Genomic DNA, 22,901 nt, shown 5'->3' on the forward strand with positions numbered 1-22,901 from the left:
CCCCAGGATTTTAGGACCCAAAGTTCCATTGAGCTTCGTAGACCTGGATGGGGCAGAGGGATGTGACCACACTCTCTCCATAAATAAATAAATACACAAACAAGGCGCTGAGGACTAATATAGCACCTGCCTCTTCTCCACCCTTGTGCACAATATCCAACTGTTAGCGCGTAGCCGCCGCTGCCACCACCACCACCGAGTCGCACCTGCCATCTGGAACAGGCCTCACATATTCCAAGACCTCCTTTCTGCTTCGCTGAACCTCCATCTTCTTTGAAATCACGCCGGGGACCAAAACGCACACCCCAGGCCACAGAGAAAGGTGCCTGGGACCAGCCCCTCAAACGACAGCGCTACATTTGAGGATGCCATCTCCTCCAAGCAGCTCTGAGTCTTTTTTCTTTTTCTTTTGGGTTTTGTTAACTCTGGGATGTCTGGAATGGGTGTGGAGGAAGGAATGGGAAGAGAACGGGGCACAGTGGGCCACAGTGCCCCCAGTTAGAAGGACAGGGGCTGGGAAAATGCAGATCCGAATGACAATGACTTCTGAGGGCTGGAGAGAGGGGCACTGTTCAGTATCCCCGGCTGGCGGGACAGGACACGGTCTGAGCCTGGCTGCAGGACTCTGGCCTGGCGGGGATAGGGAGGGAGGCCACAGGGGGGTGCTCGAGAGGTGAAGTCACGGGCCTAAGGACAACCCAGCCCCCACCCCAGGCAAGGGGCTGTCCTGCCTGGGCCTCAGTTTCCTCCTGTGTGAGGTGACACCATAGGCATAACCCTTTCGCCACCTCATAGGAAGTGTGTGGGAACCCAAATGATGCACAAACAGCACCTGCCCTAGAAGACACCCAGTAAAGAGCTCTGTCAGCTACTCTGGAGACCCGCCTCCCAGAGCACCGCAGCCTAGGACAGGGAATCGGAAGTCACCGAGGCGGGGGTCCTAGGCGAAAGGAGGTAGCCCTGAGTCAGCTAGGCCCTGCAGGCGGGTCCCTCTCCGGCCGAGGCGGCGGCCCAGGAGCGCTAACGAGCGGAGAGCCCCAGGTGCGGGCCCCACCCAGGGCCGGGGGAAGAGGTGGGGCTGGAGGGGGAGGGGAGCGGGCCGCGCTAATGACTGTTGACAGCGCGCGCTGGGGCCCGGCTGGCCGCGCGCGCCGCTGACAGCTGCTCGGGCTGGGGGCAGGGGCGGGGGCGAGGCGGCCGCACTCTCTTCACGGCGCAGGCGCGAGCGCCACGGCGGGGAGGGGCGGGAAGGCGCGCGCGCGCCCCGGCGGGGAGGGGCGGGAAGGCGCGCGCGCGCCGTGCCGGGTTCGGAGGGCCTGCTGGAGCGGCTCGCGCGGGCTCCTCGCGGGCAGGCAGGTAATGAGAGTAACCATGGCAACCCACCAGAGGAAGTGTATTCTGCAGGAGACGTTAATCCCCTCTCCCCGGAGCTGGGACAGCCTGACTTTCCATTCTCACACAGTAATTAGATACCAGCTGTCAGTGCAGGGGGGACGGCTCCGCGGCTGCAGCCCGGCTGGGGGGGGACACGCAGGGACGGGGGCGTTAAAGACACAGGGACGCTCGGCGGCGGCGGGCCGGGGCGGCTGGCCTCACCCAGTCTCCAGCCTCCAGGCGCGCGCCCGCTCACCTGGAGACCCCGCCCGCGCGGGCCCCGCCCACCCCACGCGCACCTGCTGCGCGCGCGCCCGCCGGCCTCGCGTCCCCCTTCCGGCCCCGCCAACCCGCTCCCGGCGCACCTGCCCTGCCCCGCCCCCCGAGACGCTGCCCACCTGTCCTTTGTGCAGGGCGGTACCATTCGATCTTGCCAGCTCTCCTTCAGGGAGCGCCCGCTATGTGCCAGGCGCCGTGCCAAGCCTGATCTCCCGTAATCCTCACAGACCCTCCGCGGTCAGCGCTTCTGCTGCTCCCCGCCCAGGGCGCAGCGGGGTGTGGCCGTTTGCCCAGGGTCACGCAGACTTGAACCCCCCATCCCCGTGCCCATTTAACAACCAAGATACAGCGCCTCCCACCGCGTCCACATCCACATCTGCTGTGACTCCGAGGCCTCCTAACCGTCCTGGGAGACAAAACAGTCACACCGGTGGCTGGCGTCGCGGTGCACCTACTGTGTGCCAAGCACTCATGGCCTCGGTTCACTTTCGCAACAGCAACCAGAGATCTGTTGCCCCAGGGTGAGGAAGCAAAGGCACAGAAGAGCTGAAGCAATTTGCCCACAGTCACAAGGTACAGAGTGACAGAGCTGGGGTTCAAATCCAGGGACTCAGACCCCAGGATCCCAACTACTGGGCTCCATTAGTCCCACCCCTGGATTCGTGGTGGCTGAAATCCAGCCCACACTACTTCCCTTCCACAGTTCAGCCCACGCAGGTTCTGTCCCAGCATCATGAGTAGCTGCCTCTTCTAGGCCTAAAGCCACTGCCACAATCCGCATCTCTTTTTTCTTTCTTTCTTTCTTTCTTTCTTTCTTTTTTTTTGGAGACAGAATCTTGCTCTGTAGCCCAGGATGGAGTGCAATGGTGCAATCTCTGCTCACTGAAACCTCTGGTTCCTGGGTTCAAACGATTCTCCTGCCACAGCCTCCCAAGTAGCTGGGATTACAGGCACACACCACGATGCCTGGCTAATTTTCGTATTTTTAGTAGAGACAGGGTTTCACTATGTTGGCCAGGCTGGTCTTGAACTCCTAGCCTCAAGTGACCCGCCTGCCTCAGCCTCCCAAAGTGCTGGGATGACAGGCGTGAGCCACCACACCTGGCCCACAACCCTCATTTCTGTCAGGCCTCTCAGAAGTTCCTGCTGTCAGTGCAGGCAGCTGCTTGGAAGTCATTGTAGGCCACTCCCTCCATTTCCCAGGTAGGGGAACCAAGACCATTCAGGTGCAAGGCTGGCCCAAGTCAGAGATGGCCTGGGAGAGCCTTTGGGGGACAGGGAGGGTTCAGTCCCCTCAGGCCTGGCTGTGCCCCCTGCCCCCCACCCACAATCAGTCCCAGGGTTGGGGGGTACACACCAAGGAGGGACAGGAAGTGTCCAAGAAGCAGAGCCGGCTCTGTGTCCCCAGTGGCGGCGGGTGTCTGGGGCAGGAGGAGGCTATCTGATCCCTTCCCCACTGCCCCGGCCATGACCTCCTCCCTCCCTCCCTCGATCCCTCCCTCCCTCCTCCCTCATGGCTGGGGTAGCCAGCACCCTGGGCTGCAGCTGAGAACCCAGTGTTCCCCAACCCCGCTAGCATTCCAGTGGGAGGAGGGGTGGGGGGAGGCTGTGCCCAGAGCTTTAGGGACAGGGGCATCCCTGGGGCTGCTCCACCCTGGGAGGGCCAAGGCCAGGCTGCCTCCAACCTCACCGTTTCCTGCCTCCGCTCTCCCCATCTCTCAGTAGCAGAGCTGCCTAAATTTGGCTCCAGGAGGGAATGGGGGAGGCAGCGGCAGGCGGGTGCCGTCAGAGGCCAGGGCGTCGCTCCCGTCTAGCCGGCTGGCATTTTTGCTGTCTGGAGGAGGGCAGGGGGGCCCGGCAGCCCTCTCCCGGAAAGGGAGATGTTCGTACCTTCTGACATACACTGAGTAATGTGCAAACGACATGCAAACCGAGCTTCAAATCAGCATCTCAGCCAGGGAACAGCTTGAGAGCTGCTTTTGGGATGAGAGCAGAAGGACCAGAGCCCAGTGCCCAGGGGCTCCAGTGGGGGTGGGGTGGGGGGCGGCACAGAGTGTCTAGGGCTGGGCATTGGGAGACTCAGTTTCTTGCCAGCTGTAAGGCTTTGTTCCAGTGGCTGGACCCTCTGGGTCCCAGCCCAAGGGCAGGGCCATGGCTTTCTCTGCCTGCTCCAGCAAAGCGCTGGGCACACCCTGTCACGTGGTTAAGCACGTGAGTTCTGCAGCCATCCTGCCTAGGTTTGAACCCTGGCTCTCCACAGGCCAGCTGAGTGAATTCCTCAACCGAGCACCCAGGAAAGCAGCTAGTGGAACTGGGTGTCCGTTTTAGAAGAGCCACTTCCCTTCCCTGGAAGTTGGGCATGGGGGCATGACCTGAAAGAACCTGGGCTTTGGAATCAGATCTGGATTCCAGGCCTGGCTCAGCCAGTGAGACTCTCTGAGTCTCACTCCCTTCATTTGGGAAATGGGTTCAGGATCTCAAGGTCAGCTGTGACGTCCACGTGATGACCTTGCACATGGTGGGCACACACAGGCCTTCCCATGGTGCAGCCTCACTGCTGTCTGCATTCATGTGACTCCTAGCTCCATCCTGTCCCATCACTCCTCTTCTCTTTGCTCTTCTGTCCTGCCTTTTCGTCTCTAGATGTAAATTTCTTGCAGTCTTTTTCCCTTCTGTCTCTCTACTTAACTGGTGATCTTGGAAAAGTCATTGCCTCTCAGAGTCTCAGTCTGCACATCTTCTAAATGGGAGTAAATGAGAGGTGGACAATGAGCCCTGTCTGGGGCCTGGGGCTCATCTTTACAAGACCGCCCACCCATCATTCCAAAGGGCCATCGGGGCGGGCTGTGCCCTCAACTCTATCAGGCATGGCGTGTTGGGGGCTCCACTTCTCAGTAACTCTGTTTAACCCCAGATAACTGCTCTCCTGCCCCTCGGCCAGGGCTGATATGAGCTGAATCCAGCTTCCTGCCACCCAAAAGCCACTTCCTGCCAAGCTGATACCAGAAGAACTTGTTTTCTGTGCACAGAGCAGTCCCTGGCGGGGCAGCCACCAGCTTGCCTCGGGTGTGAACATTTTTTTCCATTTGCCGGTCTGTCTGCTGGGCTGGGCAGGGGAGGTTGGGGACTCTGACCCCTTCACCTCTGCACCTGCCTGTCCTGCCCTGAGGTAGCCTCCGGGCCCACCAGCCATCCCAGGAAGGGTGCCAAGTGTCCCTCTGGGCCCGGACAGACATGTGTAGGCCATGACACACAGTCACACACACACACAGTCAGTCTGACAGAGCCCCTGTGGCCACTGGGCATTTGGGCAAGGACTCAGGGAGAAAATGTGTGACTGTCACACACAGTTAAGGTCACAGAGACACGGACATAGCCTCACACATGCAACCATCTGCAGTCCTTGGACAGTCTCACACACAGTTACACATAGGCCCATAGCCATGCTCAGAATCCCATACCACTCCACACAGCTTCACACATGTACACAGCAATCTTCCTCCCAGCGCCCCCACACCTGCCCAGCACTAACCTTCCAGATGCGTTCACTGATTCAACAAATCCTTTTTGAGGATCTTCTCTGTGCAGGCCCTGGGCTAACCCATAATCAGAATGACTGGAACAGGAACAAATAATTAGCTGAGCTGTGCTGTTGCCTCCATTTCCCCATCTGTGAGATGGGGATCCTAGCCCTCCCCAATGGGACTGTCATCGTTAGGAGTGAATGAGTGGAAAGCCCTCGGTCCGTGTTTGGCCCATAGAGAGTGTTGTCTAAGTTCCACGCAGAACACCTGGCACACATTATCTCCCTGAACCCTTGCCCAAGACCCCAGTAGCTGGGGCCATCGCCCCCATTCCTCAGATGAGGAAACTGAGGCTCAGAGAAGAGGCCCACAGTCTGTAGGTTGCCCCACTGACCTCGTGTCATGCCAGAGTGCTGCTCCAACCTGCCTTGCCACCCTCTCCACACAAACACACACACACACTCACTGTTCCCTCTGGCTGGAATGCCCTTCCCACCTGCATACAGCATGTCCAGCTCCTCTGAGCTGCCTACTTACACTTCGGTGAAATGGGGATACTAGCCCGTGTCAGCCCCTGTTTATATCCCTCAGGGCACTGACCTTTAAGAGCCAAGAGTAAAGACCGTTTTGTCCTGTTCTCTGGCACACAGTAGGTGCTCGACAACTATTTCAAAACTAAAGGACTAAGCAAGTGGCCTCACGGCTACTGAGGACGGAGTCTGGAACTGAACGCAGGGCACTCTGAAGCTGGAGCTCACTTCTATGCTATTGCCTTTCTCATGCTACTAGCAGGCACTGAATGTGTCAGTGAGTGAGTGAATGAATGAAACCAAGATCTCAGGATCCCAGTCAAGTGCTCCCTGAGCTTCATTTCCTGGTAGCGTGGACATGAGCCAAGCTCCAGCCACCTTGGATGGTGACGGGGCTGATGGGCCGCCTGAAGCCGGCTGTCAGGAGCTCGTCTGGCCACAGCCGCCAGCAGGGGAGACCAGCTGGCGGTGCAGGGTCCATCGGCCCAGGCCTGGAATCTGAGCTGCCCTCAGAGGCCCAGCTTCTCTTTGGGCCCCCACAAACTGGCCTTTGTTCCCGGGCCGGCCAAGGCCCAGCAGCTTGGGCTTTCTGTCTGCCCGCGGCACCCGCGCTGAGCTGGCGGGGGTAAATGGGCCAGCCTCTGCTCTGTCCATGCCCAGGACGTCGCTTTAGGACTAAATGGAGATGTAATTTTCTATACAAATCCATGACAATTTAGATGGAGTGATTGTAATTGGCTTTTCAATGGGGGTTTTGTCCAGAGCTGGTGGCTAGAACTGGGTGGCCTGTTTGAGGCAGGCTCCATTTAAATGACAATAAAGCAATAATATTGAGGACTCTACAGTGCCCAGCACTCCTCCCAGCCCAAGTAGAGCCTCATGTTTATGGATCTGGTCCTTCCCTGGGGCTGTCTGGATAGGCGGGTGGTGGGGGGCACTGAGCCCAGGAGACAGGTGCCCACATCTTTGGGCTTCGGGACACAGAGCTTCAGAACGGCTGGGGTAGGGTCCCATGTCCACTGGCTTACCGGCGCCCTTATTCCTGACACTCTCACTAACTAGTGCCTCCTGGGGCTGGCTGCTAGTCCAGGTTTCGGGGGCACCAAGACAATGAGAGCTGCTCAGGCAGGTCAGAGGGAGAAGGCTACAATGGCCAGTACAGCATGATGTTTGAGAGCATGACCAAGAGATGACCAACAGCCAGACAGCCTGGGCTCAAATCCTACTCCACCTCTTTAAAAAAAAATTTTTTTTGAGACAGGGTCTCGCTGTGTCACCCAGACTGGAGTACAGTGGCAGGATCACGGCTCATTGCAGCCTCGACCTCCAAGGCTTAAGCAATCCTCCCACCTCAGCCTCCCAAGTGGCTGGACCATAGGCATGTGCCACTATACCTGGCTAATCTTTTTATTTTTTTTGTAGAGACAGAGTCTCATTGTGTTGCCCACGCTGGTCTCGAACTACTAGGCTCAAGAGATCCTCCCGCCTCAGCCTCCCAAAGTGCTGGGATTACAGGTGTGAGCTACTGTGCTCAGGCTCTACTCCACTTCTGACTCACCTCTTGAACTTTAGCAAATTACTTAACCTCTCCATGCCTCAGTTTCCCCAGCCATAACATGAAGCTGCAGTGAAAGTTTTTGTGAAGATGAAATACCTTAATAGTGCCTGGCATGTGGAAGGTGCTATATATAAGTCATTGCCGTGATTCATTCCAAGCTTTAGCTCTGGTGTCAGGGTGACCTTGGGCACGTGACTTAACCTCTTTAAACCTCCACTGGCTTCTCTTTAAAATGGGGCTTTTAGGAGAACCGACCTCACGGGGTTGTGAGGATTTTAGAGAATGCAGGAAAGCGCTGAGCACACAGCCATGCTCGATAAACACGAGCTCTCTTGCTGGGGTGCTCTTGCCTTGAGGAGCTCGCCAGCGAGTGATCATTACCATGTCGAGTGTGGGGGAAAGGGAAGAGAATAAAGCTCGCGGGAAGCCACCACGGAGCTCAGCTGGTTCTGCTGTCAGGGGATGCAATAGGAAAGAACGATCCAGAGGGCCCTAGGGAACAGGGCAGGGAGTGGGGCTGCGTGAAGGAAGGCTTCACAGAGGAGGTGACATTTGGGCTGGACCTTGAAGGATGAGTGGCACTTTTGCCACCAGAAAGGGTGATACCCAGCCTGGCCAACATGGTGAAACCCCGTGTCTACTAAAAATACAAGAATTAGCTGAGGCCAGGCGCAGTGGCTTACGCCTGTAATCCCAGCACTTTGGGAGGCCCAGGTGGGTGGATCACTGAAGTCAGGAGTTCAAGACCAGCCTGACCAATATGGTGAAACCCTGTCTCTACTAAAAATACAAAAATTAGCTGGGTGTGGTTGCAGGCACCTGTAATCTCAGCTACTAGGGAGGCTGAGGCAGGAGAATTGCTTGAACACAGGAGGAGGAGGTTGCAGTGAGCTGAGATCATGCCATTGTACTCTAGCCTGAATGACAGAGCGAGACTCTGTCAAAAAAAAAAAAGATTAGCTGGGTGTGGTGGTGCACACCTGTAGTCCCAGCTTCTTGGGAGGCTGAGGCACAAGAATCACTTGAACCCAGGAGGTGGAGGTTGCAGTGAGCCAAGATCTCGCCACTGCACTGCAGCCTGGGTGACACAGAGAGCCCTTGTCCCAAAAAAAAAAAAAAAAAAAAACAGGGGCAGGCACTGTGGTTACAAAGTCAACAGGCAGAGCTGGCTGCCTTCTGAATGAGTTATTTGTGCCTGTGAAAAGGGTGGTGGACAGGGAGCCTCTGCTGAAGGTGCGATATTAAGTCACCTCTGATGGCCAACAGCCTGTGCAAAGGCCCTCAGGCAGGCAGGTGGCCGGCATCGTGGGCAGCAGTGAGTGGGATGGTGGGGAGGCTGTGCTGAACATGCTGGAGGGATGGATGGGGTGGTGGCTGTATTCACGTGAAACAGGCAGCCATAGAGGGATTTTAAGCAGGCGGGTGACACCATCCAGAGGATATTTTTAAATGATCCCTCTGATTGCTTGTGGAAAATGGGCTATGGAGAAGAAGGGGTGAGAGAGAGGCAGGGAAGCCATGAGGAGGCAGTTGGATCACTGGGGGAGAGAAGTGGTTAGACCCAAGGTATAGCAGGGCCCAGGAGCTGCTGGAAGGATGATGGTAAGGCAGGGGGTGGGTGGAGAAAGGAAGGGGAAAGGAGTACTAAGAGGCACGGGGCCTTTGAGGCATGGTGAGGGGCTGTGTGCAGCTGGTACCCGAGCAGAGTTGGTGAAAGGAGATAGCAGAAGAGAGGTGAGGGCCGCCTCCCACCTCCCTACGCCAGGCTAAGGCTCTCCAGCTTTGTCCTGAAGGCAGCGGGGTGTCAACAAGGATTTTTCTCCAGGCAGGAAAAGACCATGCTGAGATTTGTGCTTTTGAAGGATCATTTTGGCTCAGGGTAGAGGGGTGGGAGGTGGCAGGTGGGCGAGGCTGGAAGGAGAGAGGCAGGGAGGGAGGGTGGTCAGTGGGGGCTCAGAGGCCTCAGCAGGCATCCTGGCCAGCTCCCAACTCCAAGAGCAATAAACCACTTTCTCGGGGATCTAAAACCAACCCCAGGTCACAGAGCTTGTCAATGGCAGAGATGGATCCCACCCCGGGGTGAACCTGAAATCCAGTGCACTGTTCCCCTTTGCCATCATCAGCCTTGGTCACTAGTAAAATCCATCACAAATAGCTTTTCATCACGACTCTCAGCCAAAGAACCCGTACTATGACACCAAGGGGTGAGTACTATTATTATTCCCATTTTACAGATCAGGAAACTGAGGCTAAGTCACCTGCCTAAAAGCACACAGCTGGGAATTGACAGCCAGGTTCAGATCTAGGCAGTGTGACTCCAGACCCATACCACAGGTCCTAAGCAGTAGGTCTCAGGCCAAGTGGGGTCTATGGATGTATTTGGGGGAACCTACAGAGGTTTATTACAATTTGAGTTTGTTGCTGATACTTAAAAGTTGGGGCTGAGCATGGTGGTGCCTGCCTGTAGTCCCAGCTACCCAGGAGGCTGAGGCAGGAGGATTACTTGAGCCCAGGAGTTTGAGGCTGCAGTAAGTTATAATAGTGCCACTGCACTCCAGCCTGGGTGACAGAGTGTGACCCTGTCTCTAAAGAATAAAAATTGTTTTAAAATGGGTCTTTTCATGAAATAAGAAAAACGTGAACTTTGGACAGGACCACTTGATATTGACAACCCCAAGCTCCAGTCCTTGAACTTCGCCTATCTTTTGGGGCCATTCACACGTGTGCGATGTCAGGTTGACATCTCCAGCATGGGCCTCTCCTCTGCCGCTGGACAGCCGATTGGACACATCTGAAAGCAAGTGTGTGTCTAGGGCCCCCTGGAGAGCCAGGGAGCACATCCATCCACTCATCCAACAAGCATTTAGACCCCCTTTGCCCCCCTGCCCACAGTCCTGGCCACCATCACCAAACTTCCTCCCCCAGAAGGCTTCTCCATCTCCCTTGCTCAGGCCAGACACCCTGAAGGCATCCTTAACAGCTCACTGGTTCTCACAGCCCACATCCCATCCATGGGCAAGTTCTGTTGGCTCCACTTTTAAACTATATCCAGAATGCAGCTGCATTCTCCGCTGTCCCAGGGGCTGGAGGTGCAGGGAGAGGCATGTGCTGTTAGTCTAGCATGCTGAGTCTCAGTTCCCTTGTCTGTAAGAAGGGCGGGCTAGAGCAAGATATTTGGATTCCCATTATTCTTGTGTCCAGATTTTGGAGCTAGGAAGAGCCTGTTTACAAGACACTTAGCTTGTAATTCTTTTTTTTTTTTTTTTTTGAGACAGTCTTGCTCTGTCGCCCAGGCTGGAGTGCAGTGGCATGATCTCGGCTTACTGCAACCTCTGCCTCCTGGGTTCAGGCAATTCTCCTGCCTCAGCCTCCCAAGTAGCTGGGATCACAGGCAGGCACCACCACGCCGGGCTAATTTTTGTATTTTTAGTAGAGACGGAGTTTCACCATGCTGGCCAGGCTGGTCTCGAACAACTGACCTCATGATCTGCTGGCCTCAGCCTCCCAAAGTGCTGGGATTACAGGCATGAGCCACCGCACATGACCCTTTTTTTTTTAGGCAGAATTTTGCTCTTGTTACCCAAGCTGGAGTGCAATGGCGAGATCTCAGCTCACTGCAACCTCCACCTCCTGGGTTCAAGTGATTCTCCTTTCTCAGCCTCCTGAGTAGCTGGGATTACAGTCATGCACCACGATGCCCGGCTAATTTTGTATTTTTAGTAGAGACAGGGTTTCTCCATGTTTTTATTTATTTGTTTATTTTTTGAGATGGAGTTTCACTCTTGTTGCCTAGGCTAGAATACAATAGCGTGATCTCAGCTCACCGCAACCTCTGCCTCCTGGGTTTAAGCAATTCTCCTGCCTCAGCCTCCCAAGTAGCTGGGATTATAGGCATGCGCCACCACACCCGGCTAATTTTGTATTTTTAGTAGAGACGGAGTTTCTCCATGATCAGGTTGGTTTTGAACTACTGACCTCAGGTGATCCACCCGGCTCAGCCTCCCAAAGTGCTGGGATTACAGGCGTGAGCCACCACGCCCGGCAAGGCTGTAATTCTAATTCCCTTCTGGCCTGGGCAGGGCACAGGTGGGACACAGGAGGAGAGCATGGGTGTTGGAGGCAATGACAGTCTTGACTTTCAACTCCCTGGGTCAGGAGCTCCCTGGGATGGAGGCTGTCTTGTTCACCACTGCATCCCCAGTATCTGCCAGAGCTGACCACAGAGTAGGTGCCCAGGAAACGTGTACTGAAAGAATAAGTGATGAACGAGTCCTCCTGGTCCTCCAGAGGGACCTTGGGCATTCACTAACTTTCAGAGGGCCTTGATTTTCCCATCTGAGAAACAGGCAGGACAATCTAATGCCACTGCCTTCCTTCTCTGTAACAACAGACATTTACCATGCGCTTACTGTGTGCCTCACCCTGCTCTACGTGCTTTACATATATCAACTCATTGACTCTTCACTCTAGCCCCAGGAGGTTGGGACAACTCTCTTTTATGGGGGAGAAAAGTGCAGTCCAGAGAAGAAAGTGACATACATGCCCAATGTCACACAGCACGAAGCACCTGAGCTAGAGACCAGCCCGGGCAGCCTGGCCCCAGAACTCTCATTCTTTCTTGAGAGAGGATCCCACTCTGTTGCCCAGGCCAGAGTGCAGTGGCTCAATCATGACTCACTGCAGCCTCGACCTTCCACGTTCAAGCGATCCTCCCACCTCAGCCTCCCAATTAGCTGGGACTACAGGCACAAGCCACCATGCCCAGCTAATGTTTGTATTTTTTGTAGAGATGGGTTTTCACCATATTGCCCAGGCTGGTCTTGAACTCCTGGGCTCAAGCCATTCTCCCACCTCAAACTCCCATAGTTCAGGGATTACAGGCATAAGCCACCATGCCTGGCTTTCTCATTCTTAAACAGTGTCCTAGGCTGCCCCTCAAGAAGAAATGAGGTTTGGGAAGCCTGCCCCAAGGAAGCACCTGAGTTGCAGGTGGGGACATACTGGGCAGGACTGCAAGCTTAACTATCCTTCCATGGCTCTGTACTGCCCGCCAAATGCCATCCAAAAACTCATGCCTGGATTTGAGGCCCCTGGAAGCAGCTCCAGCCATGTCTCCTCCTCCTAGAGGTCCTAGCACAAACCTGACATTCCAGCCTCCCTGGCTGCTTCTCCTCCCATGAGCTCTGGGGCAATCCTGCCTCTGTGCCTGGACACACACTGTCCCCTCTGCCTGGAATGCCCAGACCTGAGTGTTTCATTCAAATGCCCTCTCTCTCTCCACAGGAATCCTTCCCTGACCTTCCCCCCAACCCCCAACCCAACATGTCTCTTGCCTTCAATTTCCTGTAACACTTTGCCAACAAGGATAATAATAGCCAATGTGTATTAAACACTCCTGATGTACCAGTAGGTACTATTGTCAATACTGTTTTACAGATAAGGAAACTTAGGCACTGAGAAGAGAAGCAAGTTGCCAAAGGTACGTGGGATGGAGTCAGGATTGAACCTACATCTGACAAATTGCAAAGCTAGACTTCTAAGCCCCTAAATCAGACCACGTCTCACTGGCAGGCATACAACAGATGCTCATTCAAGACTCCCTAGTAACTGACTGCCTTTGGCTTCCACACTTAATTGCCTTTTGCACACTTAAGTATGATCTTAGAGACTCTCCAGGGTGAATTTGCATTTTTCTGGTAGTTATTTCAGAAGTGGTCGGAGACACTCTCAAGGCATGGGGGCTGAATCAAATGGTGAAAAATAAATAGGATCACAAGTCGGATAGATCATGTGAACTGAGATCTCTGTAAAGTGGGGATTTTAATTCTGATCTTCCGGGTCATTACGAGGGGATGCACAGTGCCAGCATACACTGAGTGCTCAATATACAGTAACCACGGTCATTACACGAATGGCTCACTTTCTAGACATTATTGCCGGGAGTGAAAACTGGTTCCCTGTCTGTGGAAGGCAGTCTGTATCATCTCCAAAAGCACATGCCCTCGGACGCAGCAATTCAACTACTTGGTATAAAATCGCCCATGCTTGAAATGGCCATCTATGTTCAAGGATGTTCACTAAAGTCTTGCGAGAGCAGAATATCATAAACAATCCAAATGTCCGTTAACAGGGGACTGGATAAGTAAATTACGGTACATCCATAAAATTGAATACTACACAGCTGTAAAAAAGAAGGAGAAAGTTCTTTATGTTCTGACATACTTATGCACTGACAGCACACAGATTTATTGTTCAGTGGGAAAAACAACCTGAAGAATGTAAGAGCTAAAACTATAAAACTCTTAGAAGAAAACATAGGGATAAATCTTTGTGACCCTGGATTAGGCAATGACTTGTTAGATATGACACCAAAGGTTCAAGCAATAGAAGAAAAATTAGACAAATTGCACTTCATCAAAATTAAAAACATTAGTACTACAATGGACACCATCAAGCAAGCAAAAAGACAACTCACAGACTGGGGTAAAATATTTGCAAACCATGTATCTGATAAGGGACTTGTATCTAGAATACAGAAAAGTTACAAGTCAATGGTAAAATGATAAGTAATACAATATTTCTAACGGGCAAGGATCTGAATAGATATTTCTTCAATAGAGACATACAAATGGCCAAAAAGCACATGAAAAGATACTCAACATCATCAGCCATCAGGGAAACGCAAATCAAAACCACAGTGAGATGCCACTTCACACCCACCAGGATGGCTCTAATAAAAAAGACAGCTAATAAGTTTTGGCCAGGCCTGGTGGCTCAGGCCTGTAATCCTAGCACTTTGGGAGGCCGAGGCGGGCAGGTAACTTGAGGTCAGGAGTTCAAGACCAGCCTGGCCAACATGGTAAAACCCTGTCTCTACTAAAAATACAAAAATTAGCCAAGAGTGATTGCCTGCACCTGTAATCCCAGCTACTCGGGAGGCTAAGACAGGAGAATTACTTGAACACAGGATGCGGAGGTTGCAGTGAGCCCAGATTATGCCATTGCACTCTAGCCTGGGAGACAAAGCAAGACTCCATCTCAAAAAAAAAAAAAAAAAAAAAAAAATTAATACAGTATTATAATAATTTAAGCTGGGCACGGTAGCTCATGCCTGTAATCTCCACACTTTGGGAGGCCAAGGCGGGTGGATCACGAGGTCAGGAGTTCGAGACCAGCCTGGCCAACATGGTGAAACCCCATTTCTACTAAAAATACAAAAATTAGCCAGGCGTGGTGGCAGGTGCCTGTAATCCCAGCTACTTGGGAGGCTGAGGCAGGAGAATCATTTGAACCCGGGAGGCAGAGGTTGCAGTAAGCTGAGATCATGCCACTGCACTCCAGCCTGGGTGACAAGAGAGAGACTCCATCTCAAAACAAAACAAAACAAAAAAACACCTTTTTTGGCTGGGCACAGTGGCTCATGCCTATAATCCCAGCACTTTGGGAAGACAAGACGGGCAGATTGCCTGAGGTCAGGAGTTCAAGACCAGCCTGGCCAACATGGTGAAACCCAGTCGCTACTGAAATATACAACAATTAGCCAGGCATGGTGGCACGTGCCTGTAATCCCAGTTACTTGGGAGGCTGAGGCAGGGGAATCGCTTGAATCTGGGAGGCGGAAGCTGCAGTAAGCTAAGATTACTCACTGGCTCTCAGTGGGAGGATGAGCTTGGTTGGTGGCTCTGAGAGCACAGGAGATCCCCTGAGGAATCCTACTTTACAGTGTGCCAACTAAGCCTGCTCGAAACCATCCTTGGATTCCTCACACAGGCCATACCAGAAGGTTTCAGCACCACCCCATTTCCACCAGTAAGTCCTGTGGCGCCCCCTTCAAAACAGGCCTAGAATCAGCTCACTTCTCACCCCACCATGGGCACCATTCTGGTCCAGGCCGCCACCCTCTCTCCCTGGTTCACCTGGATCACTGCAGCAGCCTCCTCCCAGCTTCCACCCTCACCCCCGACCCCAGTCTGTACCCCACACAGATCTGCGCTCACCTCTCATCACTCACCCCCACACCCAGGGCTCCAGCCCACTCCACTGGCCTTCTCCTGGTTCTACTCACCAGACACTTCCTGCTGCAGGGCCTTTGCACTTATCCTTTTCTCTGCCTGGAATCCTCTCCCACTAGATCCCCACATGGATGTTCTCTCACCTCCAGTGGGTCTCTGCTCCCATGTCTCCTGGGGAACAGGAGGCCTCCCCACACCTATCTCAAGCAGCAGCCCCCAGCCCTAGCCCCATTCTCTGCTTTATTTTTCTATATATTGAACATTTACATTTAGGGTTCATGGTCTGTCTCCCCACTCCTGAACATATAGGCTCCACGGAAGATGGGATTCTGTTTCTTTCCCTAGCACCAAGAACAGATCAATGCACATTGTAGGTGCTTAGAAATATTTGTCAAAATAAAACAGGGTCTTATGAAACTGTCACAGACCAGAGGAGGTTAAGGAGACATGACAACTAAATGTAACATAGTATTATGTTTGGATCCTGGGACAGAAAATGGACATTAGGGAAAAACTAGTGAAATTTTAAAAAGTATGAGTTTAGTTAATAGTTATGTGCCTGGATAGGTTCCTTAGTAATATCAAATGTTAACCACAGGGGAAAGTGGGTGAGGAGTAGACAGGAACCCTCTGGACTATCTTTGCAACTTTGTAACTGTAAATCTAAACTGACCCTACAATAAACCATTTACTGAAATGTTAAGAATGTATTTGATGTGGCCGGGAGCGGTGGCTCATGCCTGTAATCCCAGCATTTTGGGAGGCCAAGGCGGGCGGATCACAAGGTCAGGAGATCGAGACCATCCTGGCTAACAGAGTGAAACCCCGTCTCTACTAAAAAAATACAAAAAATTAGCCGGGCGTGGTGGTGGGTGCCTGTAGTCCCAGCTACTCGGGAGGCTGAGGCAGGAGAATGGCGTGAACCTGGGAGGTAGAGCTTGCAGTTAGCCAAGATCGCACCACTGCACTCCAGCCTGGGCAACAGAGTGAGACTCCATCTCAAAAAAAAAAAAAAAAAAAAAAAAAAAGAATGTATTGGATGTAAGTGAAAATGAACAAACAGGCTCAGAGGTGAAGGCACTTGTCACAGGCTGCACGGCCAGATAGAAAGTGGCTCATCGGCAGAGATGCCCGGCAAACACCTCCCCAAGAGAAGGAGGCTCTTGTCACTGAAGATCCATTTCTTTTCTTTCTTTCTTTTTTTTTGAGACGGAGTCTAGCTCTGTCGCCCAGGCTGGAGTGCTGTGGCCGGATCTCTGCTCACTGCAAGCTCCGCCTCAGCCTCCCGAATAGCTGGGACTACAGGTGCCCGCCACCTCGCCTGGCTAGTTTTTTGTATTTTTTTTTTTTAGTAGAGACGGGGTTTCACCGTGTTCGCCAGGATGGTCTCGATCTCCTGACCTCGTGATCCGCCCGTCTCGGCCTCCCAAAGTGCTGGGATTACAGGCTTGAGCCACCGCGCCCGGCCTGAAGATCCATTTCTTTTGCAATGAAAGACAGTGTTGTGTTGGGGGAGGGTGGAGCTTTTCTTCCCAAATATCACAGGAGGCTCAGAAGCTCCATTGAGGATCCACCCCTGGTCCTGTATCACTCAGAAGCAGGCACCCTCTCCTGGGAAACCCCCCAGGAAATCCTCCTTTTCTCCTCGCCTCCCAGGAGGCCCAGAGGGCCTCGACGAGTCACAATACTGTTTGTCAAGAGTCATTGGCCCTGGAGCTCAGGATCTCAAGCCAGGTCATCCAAATCAGGGTAGGGGACAAGGATGGGGGGCTAGGGAGACCAAAGGTGGTCCAGAAAGGGAGGAGAAAGGGTCAGCTAATTCATCTTGAGCGCCTACATTTTAGAAGTATGTGACCTCATTCCAGCTCCCAGCCCCAAAAGGCTAACTTTGATTACTCCTGTTTCCCCAATGAGGAAACCGAGGACTGGAAATGGATCCAGTAACAAAGTAATGGAGCAGCCAAACTGGGATTCGGGCCTCCTCTTGAACCCCGCTCCGTGGCCCCCCCGCACCCTGACCATGCTGGTTTCCCCCAACCACATCTGCACCATGTGCCCCCTCTCGGCACCTGGCCTCTGCCCAGGCTGCTCCCTCTGCCTGAAACACCCTTTCTTTCCTGGTGTACGTTAACTTCTACTTGATCTTCAGGCCTCAGCTCAAGTGTTACTGCCTGTTACGGCCTGAATTGTGCATCCTCCAATTCATATGTTGAAGTCCTGACCCCTGTTAATATGCCTGTATTTGTGGATAGGACCTTTTTTAAAATTTTTAAATTTCTTCTGAGAGTGAGTTTTGCTGTACTGCACAGGCTGGAGTGCAGTGGAGTGATCGTGACTCACTGCAGCCTCAATTTTCTGAGCTCAAGTGATTCTCCTGCTTCAGTCTCCCAAGTAGCTGGGACTACAGGCATGTAACACCATGCCTGGCTAATTTTTTTTTTTCCATAGAGATGAGGTCTCACTGTGTTGCCTAGGATGGTCTCGACTCCCTGGGTTCCAGCAATTCTCCTGCTGGGTGGAGAGAGGGAGCCGGCAGGCTGAAGCAAGAGACGCTGCAGCCTGAACCAGAGCAGGGGCAGTGGAGGGGCCACCGAGAACCAGTGCATGGGAAGGTGATCTGATCACAGATGGAAAAAGTATATTCCTTCTTGGGTAGTGTGTCCTATGTCTCCAGATGTGTAAACTGAGGCCAGATCACAACAAAGTGCTAGGATGTCACAGGAGTGACAATGCACCTGGCCAAGACAAAGCCTTTCAAGACGTGACTAAGTTAAATGAGGTCCTTAGTGTGGCCGCACTCTAACATGACCGATGTCCTCATAAGAAGAACAGATTAGGACACAGACATTCACAGAGAGACCATGAGAAGACACAGACAGAAGTGACTGTCCACAAGCCAAGAAGAGAAGCCCCAGAAGAAATCAACCCTGCTGACACCTTGATTTTGAACTTCCAGCCGCCACAGCTGTGAGAAAATGTCAGTGGTTTAAGCCACCGGTCTGTGTTACTCTGTCATGGCTGCCCAAGCAGACTCATTAGGTGGCCTCCGAGAAGCCCTCCCTGAACCCCCACTCCCAAGCTGGGACCCTGTGAATGCTGTGTCCTTCATGGTGCCTCTCATGACCACAGTATTCTGTGTATTTCTGTGACCATTTGGTTAATGGCTGTGTCCTCCATAGATGGTGACAATCACAGGGCACAGACGGGATCTGCCTTGGTCTCTGCACAGTGTCAGGTGCATAGTGGGTTCTCCCTGAATATGTGCAGAGTGAGATGAGAAGGGAAGAGCCAGAGAGGCTCTGCGGCCTCGGGAGCTCTCCTGCCTCCCTCTGTGCCTCTATTCCCCGACCAAAACAGCACCACCAAGGCTTCTGGAACTTTTGAACTTCAATCCTCTTCTTCAGCAAATATTTCCTTTCGGGGGGTTTCCCTGGAGCCCCTCAGGTCTGTCAGGCTCGGTTTTGTCCAGTGACTTTACATCAAATCCTTGCTGAAAAATGTGAAACTCATTCCTGAAGTCAGCAAAAGACAAGGTGCCTCGTCCTCTGCTACTTGTGTCTGTCTTTCCTTGAACCCTGTTCTTCCTGATCCCCCATTCCAGCCCTGCCCAAATCCTGCCAGCTTGGGCTGCACTCCAAACTTCCCTTTTCCAAGTGCTCATCCCCGGGGGCCCAGAGAGTTGAAGTGGAGACTTGGAAAGGGGGAGAGAGTGACCCAAAGTCACACAGACGAGCAGAGGCTGGTTGATCTGTGAATCTCAACTCTGGCCTGGTCCCATCTCCAGGCGTATCAGTGAAGGCATCTGGTGACACAAGAGTCCTCAGCCCCAGGGGAAACTGCTCTACTTCCTCCATTCATTCCACTGGGCAGGTCTGATCTGAGCTGAGGTGGGCCTGGCAGAGATCCTAGGTCACCGAGAGCATGTGACCTGCCCAAGGCCACACAGCCGGTTAATAGTGGAGCCAGAGCTGGAAGTGCCGGAGCCACAGTGGCTGGCCACACAGACACCTTGCTCCTTCTGCACCAGCGACGTGACTATGCAGGAGGCAGCTTGTGTGATATTGATCAAGCTCCTGATGCAAAGCAGGGTGGGAAATTCTAGGAATCAGGTAGACCCGATTTTAAATCCAGCCATGTGATCTCAGCCAAGGAACTCTGTCTCCCTGGGACTTTTCCTCAGTTGTTACAGGGAGTTAACTGTGTCTACCTGGTGGGGATATGCGTGAGTTGAAACAATGTTTGTGAAACCCGTAACACAGAGCCTATCCACTACATAAAGCAGGGTCAAACTGCTGAGCTCATTGCATAAAGTGGGGTCCACCCTCACGCATCCCCGCCCTGGCCAGGGAGCAACCTCCCTGCCACTGTCCTGCCCTTGCAGTCCCATTGCCCCTGCAGTCCCACTGATTTGAGTCCAAGCACCAAGCCTCCTTATCACTTTGTTCTGATGGTGCTCAAAGTGCTCAGTGTAGCTAATTAGAACTTTCTCAACATCTCCTCGGTCCCTATTTACTGCTTATACAGAAGAGACACTCTGGAGGCAGGAGCCTCCTCGGCTTCCTGTGCAGCAAAGTCAGAGCAACCCCAGCCAGCCTCTCCGAGTCTCCTCAGTTGGGCATGCCCAGTGCTCCAGCAGGGAGAGGATGGCGGAGGGCTCTACCCACTGCCAAGCTCTGCAACCTCAGGCAAGCCTTTAATGGTGGGCAGGGGGCAAACTCAGACAATGACCAGTTCCTTCTAGCGCTAAAAATGAATTTCGCACACCGGCATTTGCCTACGCATGCATCAAGTATCTCTGCAAGGACAAGCAAGAAACCAGTCACAGGGGAACCTTCTGGGAAGGACGCTGAATGGCTGGGGGAAAGAAAAAGTTTGTATTTTTAAACTTTTGCATTTTAAATAATGTGAGCACAGCCAGGCGCAGTGGCTCATGCCTATAATCCCAGCACTTTGGGAAGCTGAGGCGGGTGGATCACTTGAGCTCAGGAGTTTGAGACCAGCCTAGGCAACATAGTGAAACCTTGTCTCTACAAAAAATATAAAAAGTAGCCAGGCGTGGTGCCACGCACCTGTAATCCTAGCTACTTGGGAGCATCACTTGAGCCTGAGGAGGTGGAGGCTGCAGTGAGCTGTGATCATGCCACTGAACCCCAGCCTGGGTGACAGAATGAAACCCTGTCTCAATGTAACAGTAATAATGTGAATGTACTGTATATTTAAACAAAGTTGAAATTAAAAATAATAAAATCTAGGCCGGGCGCAGTGGCTCAAGCCTGTAATCCCAGCACTTTGGGAGGCCGAGACGGGTGGATCACGAGATCAAAACCATCCTGGCTAACACGATGAAACCCCGTCTCTACTAAAAAAATACAAAAAACTAGCCAGGCAAGGTGGCGGGCGCCTGTAGTCCCAGCTACTCAGGAGGCTGAGGCAGGAGAATGGCGTAAACCTGGGAGGCGGAGCTTGCAGTGAGCTGAGACCCGGCCACTGCACTCCAGCCTGGGTGACAGAGCCAGACTCCGTCTCAAAAAAAAAAATAATAATAATAACAATAATAATAATAATAAAATCTAGATTTCAAGTGAAGGGATTAAAATCCCCAGCTTCCCGAGTTTGTATGACCTCTCTTAAGGGATTCCCAGTGCTGCTGCCCTGGGTCACTGCTGCTGACAACTGACAACTGGCCACAGAGGAGCTTGGCTACGAGAATGAGCCCAGTAAGGGTCACTTCACCTTATGGGCCTCAGTTCCTCCTTACGATCAAGACAGCTGCTGAAATCCACATCGTAATCTCACCCTGATTTGCTGGTCTCTTCTTTTGATCAGATCTGGGGAGGGCATGAAACATTCTGTCATGGAGGCCCTAGGGTGTGTGTAAGGGGGTGAGCTCACAAAAGTCCAAGGGGCCTCAGCACCCTGAATGAGACTATTGAGGGTATCACCCCTGAGGCCCTTTTGTTTTACCGATGAAGAAACTGAGGCACAGATCTAGAAAGGGACTGTATGCTGAGATCACACAGCTGGCTGGGTATACGGCTGCCCCACCACCCTGCACCACTCATCCCCTGACAGCCGTAACCAAGGATTCCAGCTGCACCGGCAGGTGGAGGATGTGGCCTGACTGTGGCCCTTTCCTCTGACTGGTGGGGCTGGAGGGTCAGCGGTGCTGGGGCTGGCTGGGCCTTGCAGGCTGTGGTATGGAGTCTGGTCTTTGTCCTAAGAGCCCCTGGGGAGCCACTGAAGGGTTTTAGGCTAGGAACTGATGATGTGTGATTTATGTTTCAGAAGATCGCTCTGGCTGCTGGGCGGAGAGAGGGAGCCGGCAGGCCGAAGCAAGAGCCGCTGCAGCCCGGATGAGAGCAGGAGCAGTGGAGGGGCCACCGAGAACCAGTGCAAGGGAAGGTGAGCCGATCGCAGATGGAAAAAGTATATTCCTCCTTGGGTAGTGTGTCCCGTATCTCCAGATGTGTAAACTGAGGCCAGATCACAACATGATGGGGCTGTTGTAGAAGAGAGTTGTAGTGTGGCCATAATGCCAAGATTCCAGATCACCTCCTCCAGGAAGCCTTCCCTGGCCCCCAGGTATCCCCCACGGGACTACCCTAGGTCATAATCATCAGGTTCTGGATTTCTGTCTTTCCCTATCATGAAGGCAGGGGCCACTGCTTTCCTTTCTGGACTCCCAGTGCTCAGCAAACAGCCTGGCACTTAGTAGGACCTCATACCTCAACCTCCCTTCCCTTTCCTTTTCCTTCTATCTCCACACCCCTGCCCCAGGTCTTGCATTCAGGTATCCCCAAAGCCCAGCCCAGATGCTGGCACGTAGTAGGTACTCAGTAGATGTTTCTTGAATTGGATTCTCTTCAGGTCAGAAATCTAACACACAGTAGGAACTCGACAAATGTTCAGCCCTTTATCCTCAAGGGCAGAGTCAATGACAAATTTCCCAGAGTCACTGGGAGCTCTCTTTGTTCCCGGCACTGCTCGGAGCACTTGAGGTAGGACTGTTATTACGTTCATTTTGCAGACCAGTAAATGGAGGCCTACACCAGGGAGGGAATTTGCCTGGACCACACAGCTGTCAAACAGTGGAGCAGGGATTGCAACCCAGGCCCCCAGGCGCCAGGACTGGAATGCATGGCCTAGTTCTGAGGGCCCAGTGGCTGCCACTGTTCCTGGCACTTAGTAGGTACTGAGGTGTGTCTGTAACAGGCCCCAGAAGGACACAGTCACCTCCAAGCTGGCTGCTGCCCTCCTCCCAGGCGTGGGCATCCCTCTCGCCTGAGTGGGCAAAGCTGTCCCAGGGGGCCGCTGCCAGCCTGGGCCTGCCCAGGCCCTGCCGCCCACGTGGCCTCCCTGAGCCACCAGCAGGCCAGCAGTGTGGCCTGCCCTGGGGGACCGAGCCTCCCTCTGCCTCCAGGGTGGCCCAGACAAAGGCGGCGGTGTGCCCGGCCCCCTGGCATGCAGGCTGCCTTCTTGTCCTCCTCTTCTCGCTCCAGGGCACTCGCTCGCAGAGGTTCTTTTCACAAAGGAGCTGGAGGATGGGGAGCAGGGCTGGGCAGCCCCAAGGCAGGGGAAGGGAGTGCTAGTAAGGCCACACCCTGCCAGGCCTGACTCCTCTCCC

General features: G+C 53.3%; 1 protein-coding gene across 3 annotated transcripts in view; it reads right to left on the minus strand.

The window, feature by feature from the left end:
* Positions 1-22,901, minus strand: part of NOL4L (nucleolar protein 4 like) — a 142,744-nt gene that overhangs the window by 94,873 nt on the left and 24,970 nt on the right. Inside the window, exon 1 of one of the 3 annotated variants that reach the window (XM_023220421.3) lies at positions 3,344-3,805. The exons of the other annotated variants lie outside the window; for them this stretch is intronic. The gene's annotated coding sequence lies outside the window, so the exon portion shown is untranslated. Of the gene's footprint in view, positions 1-3,343; positions 3,806-22,901 lie in introns of those variants that run through there. 3 annotated transcript variants of the gene reach the window in all.

The sequence above is a fragment of the Piliocolobus tephrosceles genome, chromosome 20, assembly GCF_002776525.5.
Source record: "Piliocolobus tephrosceles isolate RC106 chromosome 20, ASM277652v3, whole genome shotgun sequence".
Taxonomy (NCBI): Eukaryota; Metazoa; Chordata; class Mammalia; order Primates; family Cercopithecidae; genus Piliocolobus; species Piliocolobus tephrosceles.